This window comes from Micromys minutus, assembly GCF_963924665.1.
Source record: "Micromys minutus genome assembly, chromosome: 1".
Classification (NCBI taxonomy): Eukaryota; Metazoa; Chordata; class Mammalia; order Rodentia; family Muridae; genus Micromys; species Micromys minutus.
The window spans coordinates 170,481,876-170,499,974 of record NC_137969.1 but is presented as its reverse complement, the minus strand read 5'-3'; the positions used below and the strand labels follow the sequence as shown (position 1 = coordinate 170,499,974).

General features: G+C 47.2%; 1 protein-coding gene and 1 pseudogene across 3 annotated transcripts in view; both read right to left on the bottom strand.

Moving 5' to 3' along the window:
• Window positions 1-18,099, bottom strand: part of ASAP2 (ArfGAP with SH3 domain, ankyrin repeat and PH domain 2) — a 156,162-nt gene that overhangs the window by 119,087 nt on the left and 18,976 nt on the right. The gene's annotated exons all lie outside the window — the stretch shown is intronic.
• LOC308437281 (bolA-like protein 2) lies at window positions 4,863-5,122 on the bottom strand (annotated as a pseudogene). The gene has a single exon. The product of its transcript is annotated as a bolA-like protein 2 (transcript).

Here is an 18,099-nt window from a genome sequence, read left to right as displayed (position 1 = left end):
CACTGAGACAGTTCTCAAGGATCTGACCCGGACACATGAGTGGAAGTGATGAGCAGAGCAAGAGGGGGAAGTAGAAGGGATTCCCGAGCCAGAGAGGCTTGCACCCCTAAAAGTTTCCACCCAGCAGTCCTGGAGGAAGCACAGAAATGGGCACCCAAATGGGAAAGTCAACGCCCAAACGGCTAGCATTCAGCAGGCTGCTAACCAGCAGCGGCAGGTCAAGCGTCTGTCACACCCGCCTGTCCTCCATCCTACAATCTTTGCCCAAACTTAGAAAAATGAAGTTTCGCAGACATTAACTATCCAGATGAAGTGATAGCAAAATGCCAAAGGCTTTTTCGGTGGAGGTGGGGGGGGGGGCACGGCACACACGTGGAGGTGAGAGGTAAACTCTGGGGAGTTGATTCTCCTCCTCCACCTTTTGGAGACAGGGTCTCTCTTACCATTTTGGCCACGTCAGCATCACGTATGCTCCAGGCTAGCCCATGAACTCCAGAGCAATCCTCTTGTGTCCACTTCCCATATCAACGGAGACTGAGATCAAAGATGCAAGCTGCTGCATCCAGCTTGTTAAGAGGGGTCTGGGGATCCGAACTCAATTTATCAGACTTGCACAACAAATCCTTTTACCCACTGACCATCTCTAAACCCCACTAATGGATTTGTTTTTTTAAAAAAAACAAACAAACAAACAAACATAATTGGAAATCCAAGAGAAGTCAAATTTATAGCCCTGTTTTCTTTCTTTCTTCTTTTAGATTTGTCTATTGTATTTGGATGGGTATTTTGCCTGCAAGCATATCTGTGTGCTGTATGGATGTCTGGTGTCCATAGAAGACTTTAATGCTATCTCAACACTCAGGACAGTTGAATGCACCAAGGATTCTCACTTGGAAGGCTATTGGTTTGGTCTCACTGATTGTGGGTGCACAAACAGCCCATTCTGGTGTTCACCTTCTTCACCCCCGCCACCTCTCACTGATGCCAACTGGATATCGTCTCATCAGCCAGGGTGCGACTCCAGGGCAGCTGAGCTCACAGGCCTTTTCTGTCTGGTTCATGGACACGTTCCAGATGGCAGAGGTTGCTAAAAGTCTGACCTCTGGATAAGTGGAGCATAATTATGACTAAGAGCTTGGAGGACACACATTATAGAGACGTTATCAGAGTGGGGTGAGGGCAGAAGAGAGGATGAGGGCCAGAGAGTGACGGCTTCCTGGTTCCAACAAGCTGAATTCCGGATTTTAAATCTAAGAGACCTGCTAGCAAGTGCAGAGGAGCTAAAAGGGAAAACTGCTCCGAGCACTGAGTACCCTGGGAGTTAGTAGCATCCTCAAACTCAAGATGAGGAATGTGGGGACCAGAGGAACTGTAAAGTGCAGACACAGGGGCTGATGTGCTGAGCATCCGTGTTCCTTCTGTTAGAACACTGACCATTCTAACAGAAGCTGCCAGCATATCCACAAAACCTCCAAATCAAAAGGCTATAAGCTATGGCAGGAAACAGCTCATGAGGCGATGGGGTCTCAAGGCCAATATCCTATTAGGCAAGCAAATTGCTAAACTGATCCGCCCTGTGCAAATGAGGAGTGCACGCCATCTGAAACTCCCAAAGCATCTGGTGGCTTGAAATCAGTCCAAGATGGCGGCCATTCTGGGGAAGGACAAGTCGGCCCCCTTAATTGAAGTGCAGAGTTCATGCTGCCACCCCAGCACCAGATCTGTACAGCCTGTGCCTCTGAAATCTGGAGCTGACAGACCCAGGGTAAGCAGCCTTGAGTGGAAATCATCTCATGAGGAGCAAGAACGGGCTGAGCAATCTGGATGCAAGCAGGATCAAGAGCATCTCGGAGAGAAACACAAGAAAGCTATGTTGTGTGGAAGGCTGCGGTGCTGAAGACTTCCCACCGTTCTTTTTATTCTGGAGACAGGATGAAACCTTACATGCAACAGAATGAATAAAACTGCACGTATGTTCACCAGCTCTGCGTAGTACAGCATACCTATTTGGAGCAGGAGATGTGGTCCAGTAAAATGCTTTCCACACAAGTATAAGGACTTGATTTTCATCCCCCTGCTGATGTTAAAACATGGCCACAGTGATGCGCATCTGTAAGCTCAGTGCTGGGGAGGCAGAGACAGGAAGATATCCAGGGCTTGCCAGACAACCAGGCTGATTCAATAGGTAAGAGAGAGGCTATGTCTCAAAAAAAAAAAAAAAAAAAAAAAAAAAAAACAATAACATGGAGAAAAACTGTTTTGACATTGCACACCAACTCTAGTCCTAGCAGGCAGGAAGCTCTAGACCCAGCACCTCATTAGAAACAACAGCAGAAAACAAGATGGTTTTTTAAAAGTCAAGTATGGGGGCTGGAGAGATGGCTCAGATAAGAGCACTTGTTGATCCTGCAGAGGACCTTGATTTGGTTCCCATCACCACACACGGCAGCTTACAACCACCCATACTTCCAGTTCAGGGGTTACAGCATTCTCTCCTGGGCTCCGCCAGCACCAGACATGCATGTGGTGCACATACATACATGCAGACAAAACACTCATTACACATATAATAAAAGTAATAAATCTTTTTTTAAAAGGTCAACTCAGACTTTTTTGAAGAGATCTTTACTAATCCTACCTTGGAGGAGAGGGGTGAATGTAAAAACCTGCCCCAAATCAATCAGCTTTACTAGGGACAAAGCCAAACCAGGTCTCTGTTACCTTCTGCCCAGACTCCCCCCTCATCTCAGGCCGCACCCCTCTCTATCCTTTTGATGCCCAGCCTTCCCCAGCCTTAGACTTCATATTTGGTGATCACACAATCAAGCATGGTGGGGGGGGGGGGTCTGTTTTCTTGCACATAGCTCTCAAACATCACCACAGCAAAACATTCACTGTGACAAAGTTCCACTGCAGGCACTATTCGGGGTGCCAGCATCTGAGGCACAAAAAGCAAAAGCTCTGCCCCACGGGGTGCAACAAGTGTCATTCCAGTGGAGAGACATGGACCCACAACCACAGGGTGGACAGTGGCTGGTGGGAGAGACAAAGGCAGATGATGGCCACCCTGCCAGGAAGGCTCTGGGGGCTCCGTTCACTGGGCTAACAGCAGCACCCAGAAGGCATTTGGTGACTCAAGGAATGAATGAAAATGTTACTGTGGAAGGAAAGTGACATTTAAGTCAGACACACGGGAGAAGAAATAAAAAAGACCTGGAAAGTATGTTTAGGTTACAGAGGGGATCGTCATCACTTTGACTAACAACCAGAAATAAATATATGACTAATGGGTTTAGGGTTTGTTTGCAGAGCTCCACACCCAGCACAGTAAATAGCCTGAGGAAGCACAGATAAGAATGAAGCTATGCAGGCTGGACTTGTTTCAGGGAGTCCAAATTCACCCCAAGAGTCTCCAGAGCCCAGTGATGACAGTTCCACGCCATCACCCCACAGACCCGGAAAAGCACAGTACTCAGCAACTCGAGGACCAGTCTTCCTCAGACCAGAAGCCCAGGAGAAACTCAGATCCCAGTGTGCTGAGCTCCTGTTAGAAATGCCATCATTAACACCCTCCACGAATGCCTACTGGGTGCTGCATACATGCCACTACATAGATTCCACTCCCTCTCAATCCAACAGAGTGGTCAAGAGACTTGCCCTATCAGGACACAGATAGCTCACTCTGGCCGAGGGCTGCATGAAGCATGAACCATTCCTAACCTGGTATGGGTCCAATTTGTACTGGTAAAACGTAACATAAAGTACTCTGTAAAACAAGAATTGCATACAAGCGTGCTTTTTATATGACGCCTCCTAGAAGAACCTAGGGGAAAGGTTTTCTTCTAGAACACTGTGTAGACCAGACTGGCCTCAAACTCACAGAGACCCACCTGCCTCTGCCCCCAAGATCGAGAATTAAAGGATTAAAGATGTGTGCCCCATACCCAGCCTAATGTCATATTTTTACACTATGAACCCACAGACTACTCTGCCTACTAATAACTGGCAGTCACAAGCACTGTTGGCACTGTGCTTTCACTGTAGTGACAACTCAAGTGAGCAATTCTGTCCCCAGATATACCAAACACCAAGAAACCCTGGTTCTTGTAGAAGGGCTTCATGTGAACATTCTTTTTTTCCCCCAGGTTTAAAATGTAATGGCTGCACCACAATGTTCATAGCAGCCCTATTTATAATAGCCAGAAGCTAGAAAGAACCCAGATGTCCTTCAGTAGATGAATGGATACAAAAATTGTGGTATATTTACACAATGGAGTACTACTCAGCTATTAGAAACAATGACTTTATGAAATTCCTAGGAAAATGGATGCATCTATAAAACATCATCCTGAGTGAGGTAACCCAATCACAAAAGAACAGATAAAATATGCAGTCACTGATAATTGGATCCTAACCCCAGAAAGCTCTGAACACCCCAGAAACAACTCACAGGCCATATGAAGCTCAAGAAAAACAAAGGCCAAAAAATGAAAGCCTCAGTCCTTCTTAGGAAAAACATAAATGTATAGCACCCTCTCAGAGTGTGGTACACCTGGACCTTAAATCATTAATAATCCAAGAGCTAAGAATATAGCCTTGTGGCAATTTTTGGTATTCACAGATCATTATGCTTAATCTATACTCACCAAAAAAAACTGTTTGCATGTTACGTTCTGTCCTACATGTATTTTATGCTTATGGTAACTAGTGGGATTTCAATGCATGCTATCAAACCTCTAAAAGAATTAAGTACTGACAAAAAATATTCATATAATGTTATGCCAAAATGCCTTTAAAAATCTGTATATGTGTCCCTCTTTTTTTTAAATAAAGTTGTAAGAGAGAAAAAAAGATGTATGGCTGTTCAGGCCTGGGTCCCTCACTCCCACCACTGTCGGGTCCACTGCTCTGGGGTCAGAGTTTTCTGCTCCAAGGCATGGATGTCTGGGAGCTCTTCAGCCAAGCACTTGTTCACCAGCCAGTGTCTCTGAAGCAGTGGCTTTCCCCTAAACTCAGCCAACACTACCAGGACTCAGAAGCTGGTTGGACAACGGTTCAGAGTGTCCTCCGCCTCCAGGTCCTGTTGCAGTTTCTTGAAGAGGTACTTGGCACTGAGTTCCATGACCATGGCCTGCACAGAACCTCACCTCCTCCTGTGAACATTCTTGACTCAATGTGTTATGTCATGTTAGGCACTTGTGAGCACTGACTGTTACAAACTGCTCTGCAGGCTGCATGTCTGTGCTTAAGCGTGTGTGTGTGTGTGTGTGTGTGTGTGTGTGTGTGTGTGTTCATGTGTTTCCTTCTCCAATTATCTGTCTTCTATTCATCAGGAAAGCCTAGAATTTCATTCATGGATTTTACAGAACCTATTATCCCTGTGTAGATTACTATTAGCCTTGCAAAGGCAAGCTTTTTAACTGGATCCCTGTCTTCACGGGTCATTATGGTCCTCAGTATGTAAAATTTCAATGTATTACAATTTTTACAACAAGGAATTTATATTATAAAAGTAATTTTCCACCAATTCACCAAAGAAAAGTTTACATACAGTTACTTCATAAAAGCACACATCCTTGCTTCTCACTGAGGAGGAGTAGGGGAGGCCAAACTTCCCAATAAGCTCTCCAAATTATTTGCTATTTCAGCTTCTCTCTCAGCACTAGAATGTGAGCACTAGGGGACACAGATTCAGAATCTTGAGTGGCTGGGGTCATAGACTGCCTCATGAATAAACAAACATACAAGGAAGGGAGGGAATGAGGAATACAAGCCCCAATGACCTACTTATAAAATGCCAAAACAAGCGTCAACTTCACTCCCCACATCTCCTGCAAAGACATATTTACATCTTTGGTCTTCTACCAACCTAGAGCTGGGAAATATTTTAATTAAGTTCATCTGCATCATGACATACAGCAAGAAGCTACTTTTTAAATAAAATATGGCTTTTAACAGCTACATCTCTGATTGAGTCACACTTTCCAACAGAGTTCCCTACACCAACAGCAATTGTAATCTGTGCCTTACCCCCAAACTCCAAAGTTCACTAAGGGCAAAGCATTCCTATCCATGGATGTGTGTGCTTAAGTGTGTGTGTGTGTGTGTGTGTGTGTGTGTGTGTGTCCAGAGCACTAATCATTACGTAATGGGACCAACCCGCAGACGTATTCTCTCAGCAATATTACAGCCATCATGGAGGACAGCCCCTGATGAAACAGGCGCACGGGCCACATATGCCTCCTTTTCTTCCCTGCTTTCTAAACTACAATTATTCAATCATATTAATTGTGCAAATTAGTGGGTTTCGGCGGAAACATTTCTATACATGCATACAGTTGTGTTTCGAGGCCTGTTTTATTTTTAGAACAACATTATGTTCTTCGATACTTGTTATGAGTCTGACGTATTCAGGCAGGAGCTAATACTCTCAATGGTCCCACACCAATTTAACAGCTTCTGTGAGCACTCACGCAACCAAAGTCTACCTTCTTAGCATCATGCTGCCCAAGGGGTGTAAATTCCCACCATAAACGAAGAGAGAGAGAAAACAAACAGTTGGAGCAGAAGAAACAGAAAAGGTGATTAAAATGGTTATCATCCACAGATTCTCTCCAGGGCCTCATCTGGCACTCAGTGGGGCCACAGGTGTTGAGTTTGGGTCTAACACGAGCCATCTGGTCACCAGCTCTCGTCCCTTACAGCTTCTGTAAGGACTCAGAGAACCACACTGTCCCAATACCACACAGGTGCTTCACCATCCAACTGGACACCCTGCTGCAGGATTCCGGTTCTATTCAAGGTCCCAAGCACCCAGTTCCCCAGTGTGTGACCCTAGAAGATTGTCATGGGTTCTACAAACTGTGACCAAACACTACTACCGTGTGAGCAAAGGGTGAAGCACAGAGAGGGGAGCTGACAGTCAGAAGGCCCCAAGCCTGTGCCTCCTGGGGCTCAGGCCAGATCTCCATCTGTGAACCACCAATTATGTTCCCAGAAGGCCACGGTCCAAACACTACCCACCCACCTTGCTATCTGGCCAGGACGAAAGTGTCATTCCAGCACAGAGCCCAGACCTTCAGCCTCATTTCCGAAACAGGAATACATTCTCACCAGATGCCTTTGAAGGACACACAGACCTTCAGCTCTGTGCCTATGAGAAAATTCAAGCTAAAAGAGGCACCTGGCCCAGGAGCACAGAGCTACCCAACAGCAGAAATATATTTGAAATTCATAAACATCCATCCAGTGAGATGTACCTCCACCTGTTTTCTGCCCATAGGACTGTCCTCTGTGGTCTACATCAAAATGCCATTCCTTTCTGTCTGCCTCCCCTCCTGCCTAGATTCTGCAGTGACCAGCCTATGTGCTTACTACTGTCTGTGGGCTGAGTTGAAAATACATGTGTCCACAACATGATACTTACAGTGTTTTTATGCACAAACATTAACTTAAACAAATCAACTTTGCTTCCAGGTATAGATGCATATACTCTAACTCCATACAAGCATCTCGAAATTACCCATTGTCTGGCACACAAAGCAGCACCTGGAGAACCACTCTGCAAAAAACCCGTCACTCAAAGCAACCACAGGATCAACGCCGTCCAGCCAAAATTCTGCAATATCATTATCTGATATGGAGGCAGTCCCTCTGGAACATGACTGAATTAAGACTGTTGTCCTAAAAGATAAATAAGTGAGCTCATAATAGTTCACTCTAGAATGTAATTTTGCACTTTTTTTATGATAAATATAGATAGATAAGTCTACAGGGACTAACTATGAAAACCTTGTCTGAATCATGCTAGGAGACCATCTGGTTTGTTTCTTATCCTGACTCGGTTCTTTTCCACAGCCCTACCAGTGGCAGTAGGACCACCAAAGAACACAACTCAGCAACAGGAGACCCGAGTGTGTCCACAGCTCTGACGCCTGGGAAGGTTAGCCTCTGGTTAGTTCACTCTGCTAATATAAAGACACGGTCAATGGTGGTTTGGGTGCCACTCACACAAGTCAAAATGGTTGGTGGTTGAATGGTACATAATTACCGTAGAGGAGATGGGATTCTCTAATCTTCCAAGGAACAGGGCCTCAGTTTCTTCATTTGTACACACACACACACACACACACACACACACACACACACACCTACCTATCACTTTACTTAAAATTCACTGAAGAGGCAAAGCAGCAACAGTCATAATTCAAAAGCTCAGATCCCCCGGGTGAATATTCCCGTGGCTCAGCCGACGTCAGTAACTCTGCGTGCTACAGAGCTGAAAAATCCCCAGGTACCAACAGGACACCGGACTCCATGCTTACCCTACGCATAAGGCTTTCACCGTGAAACAGAGTCAGTAGCTTCTAGAAATACAGCTCACCACACTAACAAGCTAAAAAGGGAAAACCATATGGTCAGCTCAGCTGGTGCAAAAGTAGCATCTGACAAAATGAAACACCCATTCATGACAAAATCCCAGTCCTCCAGCAAGGAAAAGGAACCTGATGAGGCACAGCCAAGGGATCCCTGAAGTTCAGGCAGGGGAGCAGTGAAAGACAGAACCAAAGCAGTAGCAACACTCCCCTCCCCCATACCAGGTCCTCCAGAAATTCAGGGCAGAAAGAGGGAAAGAAAAAGAGCAAACATATAGGAAAGGAAGGAGTCAAACATGATGTCTAAGGAAGACATTGATCATATACATGGAAAACACCCAGCAGTCTACGAATCGCTATGGAAACCACCAAACCAACAAGAGGGCTCTTAAAGGCTCTTAAAGAACACGTCTATAGCATAATTGTGGTAGTGATTCCCAAAGAGCACTCTCAGATCAAAAACTGGTGACTTTTAATGCATATAAATTATACCACAAAATAAAGGGTTGTAAGGAAGGAAACAAATGTCTTACTACTCCACAGCCCACAGGCTGCAGCCCCGATGTCTTCCTCAGGCAATGAAGCATGACCTTACTCCTGCAATGCAGCCGGAGGCAGTGGAGTTCCCCCCAACGCAGGCCAGCTTCCTGATTGGGGACCTGTGAGTCAGAAGAGGTCCTGGGGAAGGCATTAGAAGTAATACAAGGGATGTAAGGCTTCCAGCTTCCCGGGGCTCCACACAGGCCATAGGAAATGAATGGCAGCAGCGCACTGCGGCCGTGAGTCTCCAAGTGTCTCTCAAGCCTCTAATCTCAACGCACCAATGTAGGCTGAGGCCGCATGACTGTCAAGAGTGAGACCCAGTGTGAAAAGCAAAACCGTATGGATAAACACTAATAAAAACACAGAAACGCAGTGCCAGAAGCCGAACGGACACACTGAGGGGCTTCCCCAAGTCTACTCTGCGATGCCATGATAAGGAAACTGAGGCTCCAGCAGAGAAAACTTCTTGCCCAACATAGCATATAAATTTCTGCCAAAGATCGGAGAGAGGCTGTTGAGATGGAACAAATACAGAACCGCACAGAATTTGAATTTGTAATTTATATACATGCATAACTAACAAACTGACCCACACGTGATCCCAGCAGAGCTGCGTGACTCCTGCGGAAGGAGGAATCCTGCACCCGGAGCACATGCCTGCTTGGAGAAATGCACACATGGAACCGCAGGCTAGACCCTGTGCTTCACCTTCAACATCATTACCATACCCACTACTCCTGCTCTGGAATGGACACACACTGTGAGTGAACACATAGAGCACCTTTAAATGGCTACTCTGCCAATCAAAGGAAGAAAGACAGAGGCCGGAGTGGGCTGCGGTGCATTATATATACCAGGCCAGCAACAAGAGTGGCCTCACTCCTAGGGACTCATCGTAGAACCTAGCTACAGCTGAGACCAAGCTGAGGCTTCCTAGAGTCTAGAAACCAGCACAATTGGCCAAAAGGATCAAGTGTGTTTTCATTTAAATTTGACATCAATGGGAAATGTCCTAATCTAGCCTGTTCAGACTTCTCATTTTCACTGACTGTTTGAAAAGCAAAAGTCCCGGGGCAGCATTAACTATCAAGGCATGCTGAAAACAGACTTTTTCCTCTTTCTTAATTCTAAATTGTCCACCCACTCAAACCAGAAAGGGGTTTTTCCTGGAGTCCTTCCCTTCCTCAGCCCCCACAGCCTGAGGTCAGTCTGTTCCTCCCGTCCACAAGGTCCCTCCCTTCCTCCCCGCTGGCCAGACCTAACCCGTCTCCCACTCCAGCCCCATCTGCACCCACACTGGCTCAGAGGGATCTTGTTGACACTCAAAAGCCCTCCCCATCTTTCAGAAGAGGACACAGCCCAAACTCTGTCAGTTTAACACAGCATTAACGAAGAAGCAGACCAGTAGCAGTCAGCATGTAATTAGAAGCAAATAAACCCGCTCCCTGGCAAAGGCAAAGGAGACTAAAGAAAAACAATAATTTGGGGGATGGAGAGATAGCCCGGTGGTTAGGGGTGCTGCTTGCTCTTGCAGAGGACCCTGGTTTGGTTCTCAACCATCCGAGCTCCTGATACCCTCTTTTGACCTGTGAGGGCTCCAAGAAAGAAAGCAGTACACATACACACAAGCAGGCAAAACCCTCTTTAATTTTAAGAAAAGAAAGCAAATAATGATAAAATGTGGCCAGGTGTGGTGATGCCTGTCTGTGATTCTAGCTGGGGGAGGAAGGTTGAGAATCTGAAACCTACATAGGTTATAGAGACCCTGTCTCAAAGAAGAGGAAATGGAGGAGGAGTCAGAAGAATGCACTGTATCTTAGAGGGGGGGGGCAGGCATATACAACCATGTACTGGCTTTTAATGTTTTAAATCAATTCCACCAATCTTTAAGTTCTCCTTGGCTCTTTGATAAAGTCCTCCTAGTTAATAAACACTGAATTAAGAATGTCTATACCATCTTAGTTTTATGAATCTTCTTAACACACTCTCCAAAATACATTTGGTATTGGGCACATTTTAAGTTTAAAAGATAAAATAATGATATTAATAGTATAAAGATGAGACTATAGAAGTGAGCAGGGTAGCTCGGTGGATACAGGTTCATGTTCACACACAAGTAAATAAAATGTAATCATAAATAAGATGGAGCTATGTCAGAGTCTAGGAGAATCATCATTTTAATCCATCTCTTTGAAGGTCTCTGCAGACTTAATGTCACCGAGTGTCCTGAAAACATGGTCTTTCCTCGTGGTGCTTAGTTACCTGTAAACTTCAGCTCATACAGATCTGGACAGATGCTCAGTTGGTGAAGTGCTCACCACTAAAGCACAGGACCTGAGTTTCGGTCCCCAGCATCCACATAAAATGCCAGGTTTGGTGGCAAATGCTGGGAAGGCAGAGATGGGCGTTATTTTATATACACAATTTATAGTATATAATTTATAATATATAATAATCATATATGTATAATATATATGGATGCAATCGAGGAAGACACCTTGAAGGCCTCTGGCCTCCATACATGTACACACCAAACATATAGACATGTGTACACCACACACTCAAATACACATGGACACATACACACACATATACTCAGATCTGCTAAGACCCTCCTCTCTTCTCCAGGGATCTAGGACCACCCAGCTCAGGGTCTTTGGACTTAGCTCAGTAGTGTCCTCTGTGTCCCAGGCATTCTCATGCACTTTGGGACATCTGGTTTACCTTCTGCTTTACTCATTAGATGCCAGAAGCACCCCTTGCCCTGAGTCCTCACACATGTCTCCAGACCTTGCTACCAGACACGGCTGCACACTCTCATCCCACCACCTTCAACATTCGAGGGGAGACCTCCACAGCTTGTCTTTCAGCCATTTTCTGCATCTTGAGGCACCTTTGGATTCAAAGCACCTTACAAAAATGGCTGACTTTTTCCTCAACACCATCCTCCCAGTCTATCTGCCTACACTGCCACTCAGCGGGACCAACATCTCAGCATCCAGCTTCTTCTCAACCTATGCCTCCAGCACATCAGGGCCTCCGCTGTGCCTGAGACTGCCCCGGCTTTTTCTTCCTCTTACTTCACTGCCTGTTCCCTGCCACAGTGTAAGACTGCCAAGGGCCTTTGGCTATACAAAAGAGAATGGCTTTGGCATGAGTTACACACCCAGCCTTGGAGTCCGGGAGCAACATTCTAGCTTGTGAAATAACAGCAAGGCTATGGGCAAAACCAGAACATCCAAAGACAAGGCTGGCATTCCGTGCTCCGAGCACAATACTGCCATCCCGCAAGGCTTCCTGGCCTCTCCTCATACGTGAGGCTCTGAGAGCGACTGTACCTCCAGGGACCCAGCCCCTCCCTGCTCCGTGATATAATCCTGGGACCAGGAAGACAGGGCATCTGTGTGGTTCTAAAGGTCATCCCACCCAGCCAGGTTCAAACTCCAGGCACCATCTCTGATTCTGATTTGATTGAGCTGACCATCAGTCACGCTCAGATCCCTACTCACAGCCTGAAGGGTGTGTCAGGTGAAAGCAGGAGCTACACTCCTTGTCTGGGGCCTTGGGGGAGGTTGGGAGAGCCTCTCGGGCTCCAGTCTGCACCACTTCTCACTGGCAGTCAACATGCCCACTCTGAATTCCTCTGAACACTTCCCCAAACAGGATATGTTCAATCAGTGAGTCATGAAAAGCGGGGTATTTCTAGAAATGCAATGGAAGGAAGGTGTGGGAGCGAATTTCAAAAGAGAATGAACAAAAAAAAAAAAAAAAAACAATATGGAAAGCTAATCAGGAATTTGCAGGGCCGGAAGTGGACGCCGGATGGGCCTTTGCAAAGAGCCCCACAGCCGCTGGCTGATCAGCCTGTATGCTAGACTACCCCAGACGTGTCCAACTCAACAACACCGTCATCTGGTGCCAGGCAGGTCTCCCTTCCAGCTCCTTAGTTCTACCTGCCCTGGGGCCTTGAAATGAGAGATCCAGCTCCTAGATTCACACCGTGGGCAGAGCCTGCTTTGGAGACTTTGGTCAGGATCTGAGTGTCCGGTCCAGCCCCACATGGCTTCCCAAGTATGTCCCAACAGCTTCCGGCTCCTCGTGTAATTCTGAGCTGCTCATGGCCCCACAACAGCCCTGGTTCAGGGCAGCCAAGCTACCAATGTCTCTCTTACAGACTCCAAGTTCAAACCCTGAGAGATGGGGCAGACAGGGTCAGGACAAAGTGGGAACCCAAGACTGAGCTGGCCTGGAACTCTGGCTTTTCAACATCCCTTGGGGGTCTGATTCATCCTTTCTCCTCTAAACACGGGCAGGATGACAACACACTCAGACTGTGTTTAACACTCACTGAGCACCATCGCCATGCCAGGTATGCAGTAAGTGCAACATAAGTGCTTCTTAAACATGTAAATGAGGCATTTTCCCGGGGCCACAAGTGTCAGCAGGTGAAGCCAGCGACTTGAGTTCAGGTCCAGCGGGCCTCAGGGCAGATGACAGATGTGTGATCCTTGTTCAGGATAAGGCAGAACACGAACTCTGTAGAGGACAGGCCAACTGTATCCCTTCTCTGGATTTTCCTTTAAAACGCAGTAATCCCAACCCACCAAACTCCTAAGGATCTCTACAGAGCAAAATCTGAAGAATTTACTAAAAAGCCCCTTCTTTGGGTGGGGTGGGGGGAGCCTCGAACACTAAACAGCTACTAGACCTACAAAGAAACAAGGATCGTTTAGTAAAAAGCCTCTGTCGATGTAACCCGTACCGCGGTCTTCACTGGCGCAAGACAACAGAAAAGATAGAAGAGCAGGGGAGAGTGCAGGCGGTGCCCCGGCTCATCTCATCTCTCAGACTCTTCAAAGCCCTAGCGTAATACAGGTCTCCATCATAGCTGCTGATCCCTATCAGAAGCTACCGCCAGAGTTAACCTCCCAGTCCTCCCGAACAATGACTGGATGAATCAGACCCTTTCAAAGCCCTATCTCTCAATCTCCTAACACAGAGCAGCCTTGGTCCCACTGAGTAAAAAAAAACCCAGAGCACAGACTGGCGGGCATTTTCCCGCCCTCTCGAGCAGCAATTTGGAGCTCTGCTAGCTGTGGATCTGGAATAAACTGCAGGTGGGAGTGTTTAACCTGGAATTTCTTCCTCCTGCACAGGGTAAAACTGGCTCAAACAGTGCCTTGCTTTTTGAGGAATACATACTCAACAAATTCAACTTTTTTAAATTTTTATTTTATTTTATTTTTTAAATTTTTATCCTGGAACTCTCTTTGTAGACCAGGCTGGCCTCAAACTACCAGAGATAGACTACCTCTTTCTCCCGAGCACCAGGTTTAAAGGCGTGTGTCACCACACCCAGCTCCAAATTCAACTTTTAAACTGCAAGCTTCTTTCCTAGAAACAGTAACACCACAACTCCCAGGCAGGGTCCTCCACCCGGCTACCTAAGCTGGATTTGCTGGTCAGTTTTATGTATTTACAAATACTCTCTTGTCTCTTGTTGGTTTCTGTCGAGCACCCATCAGTTCCTGGGGTGCAGGAATCACAAGGGTGAGCTACCACACCAAATCACAAATATTTCTTAGGCATGTGTGATGTCCCGGGGCACAATCAGGGTGCTGAGGACATGATTGCAGATTCTTGTCCCCACAGAGTTTATGAGTTAATAAGGTAAAGGGAGACAGAAAAAAAAAAATCTGGCTGAAGTCAGTGACTTCCTTCTGGTGAAAGGGCTGAATATCTCAGAGGAGCAGGAGAAAAGAAAGCAGATGGGTTTTAGGAGCGATGGGGTCAGACTCGGGTTCCAATTAAAAAGGTCAAGTCTTGAACTTCAGTGGAGACAGAGGCTATTGAATAGTCTGGCTGATAATGGCAGGGCTGTGAGCTGGGCTGCAGAAGAGAACGGGGGACCAGGTCGAGGAAAAGTAAAGCAGCAGGTAATTCACAGACTAGGAGATACACCAGGCCAGAGGTGCTGGCTACAGATGTCACTTCCAGAAAGGGCAGTAACGGCTAGGACTGAGGGAAGGAAGAAACCCTTACCTACTGGAGGAAGGGCATCTGTCCCCCAAAGGAAGCAAGGGAAAGCCCCAAGGAAGGCACACCTCCAGGAGAAGAGGGGGCAGAGATGTTCCAAACAACAGCATGAGTGTGGAGACAGAGTGGGGAGGCCAGAGACACCCAAACTCCAGGCAGGCCCAGGGAGAAGCTGGGATCAAGGCGGTGAGGCCTGGCTGGGAAATAGCCAGGACCTGACCTGGAGCTGTAGAGAAGGGCTGTGCATCACAGTGACAGGTGTTCTCTGGCATCTTGCTAAGAAAACCACACCGGGACCAAGCCCAGGCCCGCCACACCAGGTGCACATTGAAAAGTGGCCTGACATTAAGTCCTACACCAGACTCCTCTTGGCCAAGGTCAGAGAAGGCAGAGCCAGAAGCCCCACTGAGAAGCTGAAGGAAAATGTCACCTGTGCCCTGGAAGAGAAGCAATCCTTGTTTGGCAGAGGATTCTCAGCTGCAGACAGAAAAGAGCAATGCTGCCTTCCCTTCCTTTCCATTCTGCTGGCGGGAAGAGGAAATTCCTTCTGCACATTCAGGAAGTGGCTCAAGGAAAGTCACCGACAGAACCACAAACCAGCCATCTCCATGCCGGGCGGGAGCTATGGGGAGGGAGAGACCATGCTGCCAGGAAGCAAACTGGCCCAACATCCACCAAGGAATAAGCCAAGGACAGCCCTCCTGTCACAGGCCTCACCCCCATATGTTTGGTGACAGAGTGGACACTGCACCTGGCTTTGCTGCCACTGCTGCTGTCCTCAATGCCCTTGCCAGAACCCTCCCGATTAGAAAGGCAGGCATCTTCCTGACAGCCTTCCCTTCCTTACTGATGTATGCAGGTAGCTCAGAAGATGCAAACACTATATTTAGCATCTCCACTCCCAGCAGCAGCAGAGCCCTGATACATGTGTGGACACAGTTCTCTCCCTCCAGCGCTCCCTTAGGAGGCCTGCCTCCCAGTCACCACCTAAGAATAGCTGTGGGCTTGCCTTCTAGGGGGAGAGCTTAAGAGTTCTGCAGGTTCCAACTCCACCCCAGGTCCTGCACTCAGCTCAGAGTTCCTGACACGCTTCTATTCGGTAAACATGCCAGCTGTGTTGGTGCTGGTCTACGGCAGTCTGCACACGTCCCCATCACTGGTCCTCTAGATCTCCTACCAGACCCTGTCCATTCCCATAGGTTGTTATGATGAATGTCTTGTTGTCATAGCAACTGCCCCTGTGGTCCGTCATCATCGGTTTATGTGTCTGTTTATTCTGAAAGTGACCTCCCAGAAATCCTGGCCTCTATTCACATTAGTAAACGGTCTCGTTCCTGGAAAGGACAGACAGGCTGTCAATGAAGGACTAGGAGACCAACATGACAATCCCTTTTGCAAGAATTATGAAGCTGTTCTCAACCAGTGTCTTTCTCACCTTCCTTGCTGCTACTGCTACAAAATCCATCTCTTCTCTAACACACAGCCTTGAGCTATGTAACGTGTTCCTTCCTAGAAATCGGTATACTCCACATGTGGCCCCCAGTGGTTTTATGTGCAGGTGACTCAGGACTACCTATCAATCTTATCATCTTTGCTGGCCCTGTAACACAGCTGCAGGCTCCTCCTGGACACATTTCCCAATGCTAGTCCATCTTGCTCTAGACTCACGGGGCCTCGCTGGGCTAGGTGCACATCTCCTAAATACCTCAAGACTCCCCTTCTGCCCAGATTATTACGGGTTTGTTGGGTATACATGCTCCGACAATAAAGCTCTCAGGGAGTGTGAGCCGTAGAAGTGAGAACAATACTTGCCCTATGGAAGACACTGAGTCTTGTCTCGACCCAGTGGCCAGTTCCCAGAGCAAGAATGAAGCACATACTAGAAGCCACATAGACAGAATGGAACCCTCCAGCACACACAGCCTCGCCCACAGCCTATTGTGTCTCCAAATCTGCTGGTTTCTGTCTCTGATATGAACTGGTGAGGGTGGGCGGGGCACACTGCCTTCCTCCCACGGTGTTGCCTTCCCCTCTCTGCACCACACCCCTACTCTTTTTGCAGGGCTCCTATGTCCTGTGAAGACCATCACAGCCTTCCAAGGGGAGCCAAGCATTACCACTCAATCCAGATGCTGACCTGACTCCTCCACAGCCACAGTGTCTCTGTCAGCAGCCTCCGAGCTGCAGGAATTTCACAAAAAAATTCCACAAGAATCAGGACTCCCAACACACCTGAACACCAAGGTGGAGAAGGCTGAAATTTCATTTATGTTGCATAATGTCATTTGTCAACTAAGCAGCATAAATTTGCATATATTCAGTAGCAACAGAAAGAATTTGCATTGGCGTGGCCCAGGGCATACACACACACACACACACACACAAATACACACACAAATACACACACACACACACACACACACAAATGCTGTTGCCTGCATTTGAAAACTTCAGTGTCCCAAGGGCAGTCCAGTTCTGACCTCTGTGACAGTCAGAGACCACTCTGTCTACCTCACACAGGGTGCGGTCACCCTCTTCAAAGAATGCAGATATTCCTGCTACCAGCCCCAAGTAGACGCACTCCCTCATCAATCACCCAACTCACCCCTCTCCTCAGACAGGGCAGGGATCAAATATGAGAACAGAGCAAACAGGCGAGAACGTGAAAGTGGTGGAGGGCATCACAAAAGCCTCAAACACTGGGTACCACTTAGCTCTCATCTTGGATCCCTTTCTCTTCTCAAGAATAACACTGAGTGAGTGGGCAGGAAGCAAAGACAGAAATACACATCGAACGGGAATGAGTATCCACTACGACAGATGACATGAGCATATTGTTAATGCTGAGGCAGGATGAGGGGCTCTCGGGACGCTCTCAAGTGATAAACAACTCGAGATTAGGACGTCCTTGGGGTTGTGTGGCTAAACATGCCTTCTTATCAAATGCATGCCACGCACTGCCCCTTACACGTAGTTGTTAGCGTTCCTAACACCTCGCATTGAAAGATTCACCCCATTGCCTTTAAGTTGTAATTACTCTTCTGCTCAGTAACGCTGCACGGTCTGCTCTCCCCAGTCTACGGCAATTATCTGAGTATTATGAATAAGCAGCACCTCTTCCTGGAACAGCTAATATGGCCGGTAT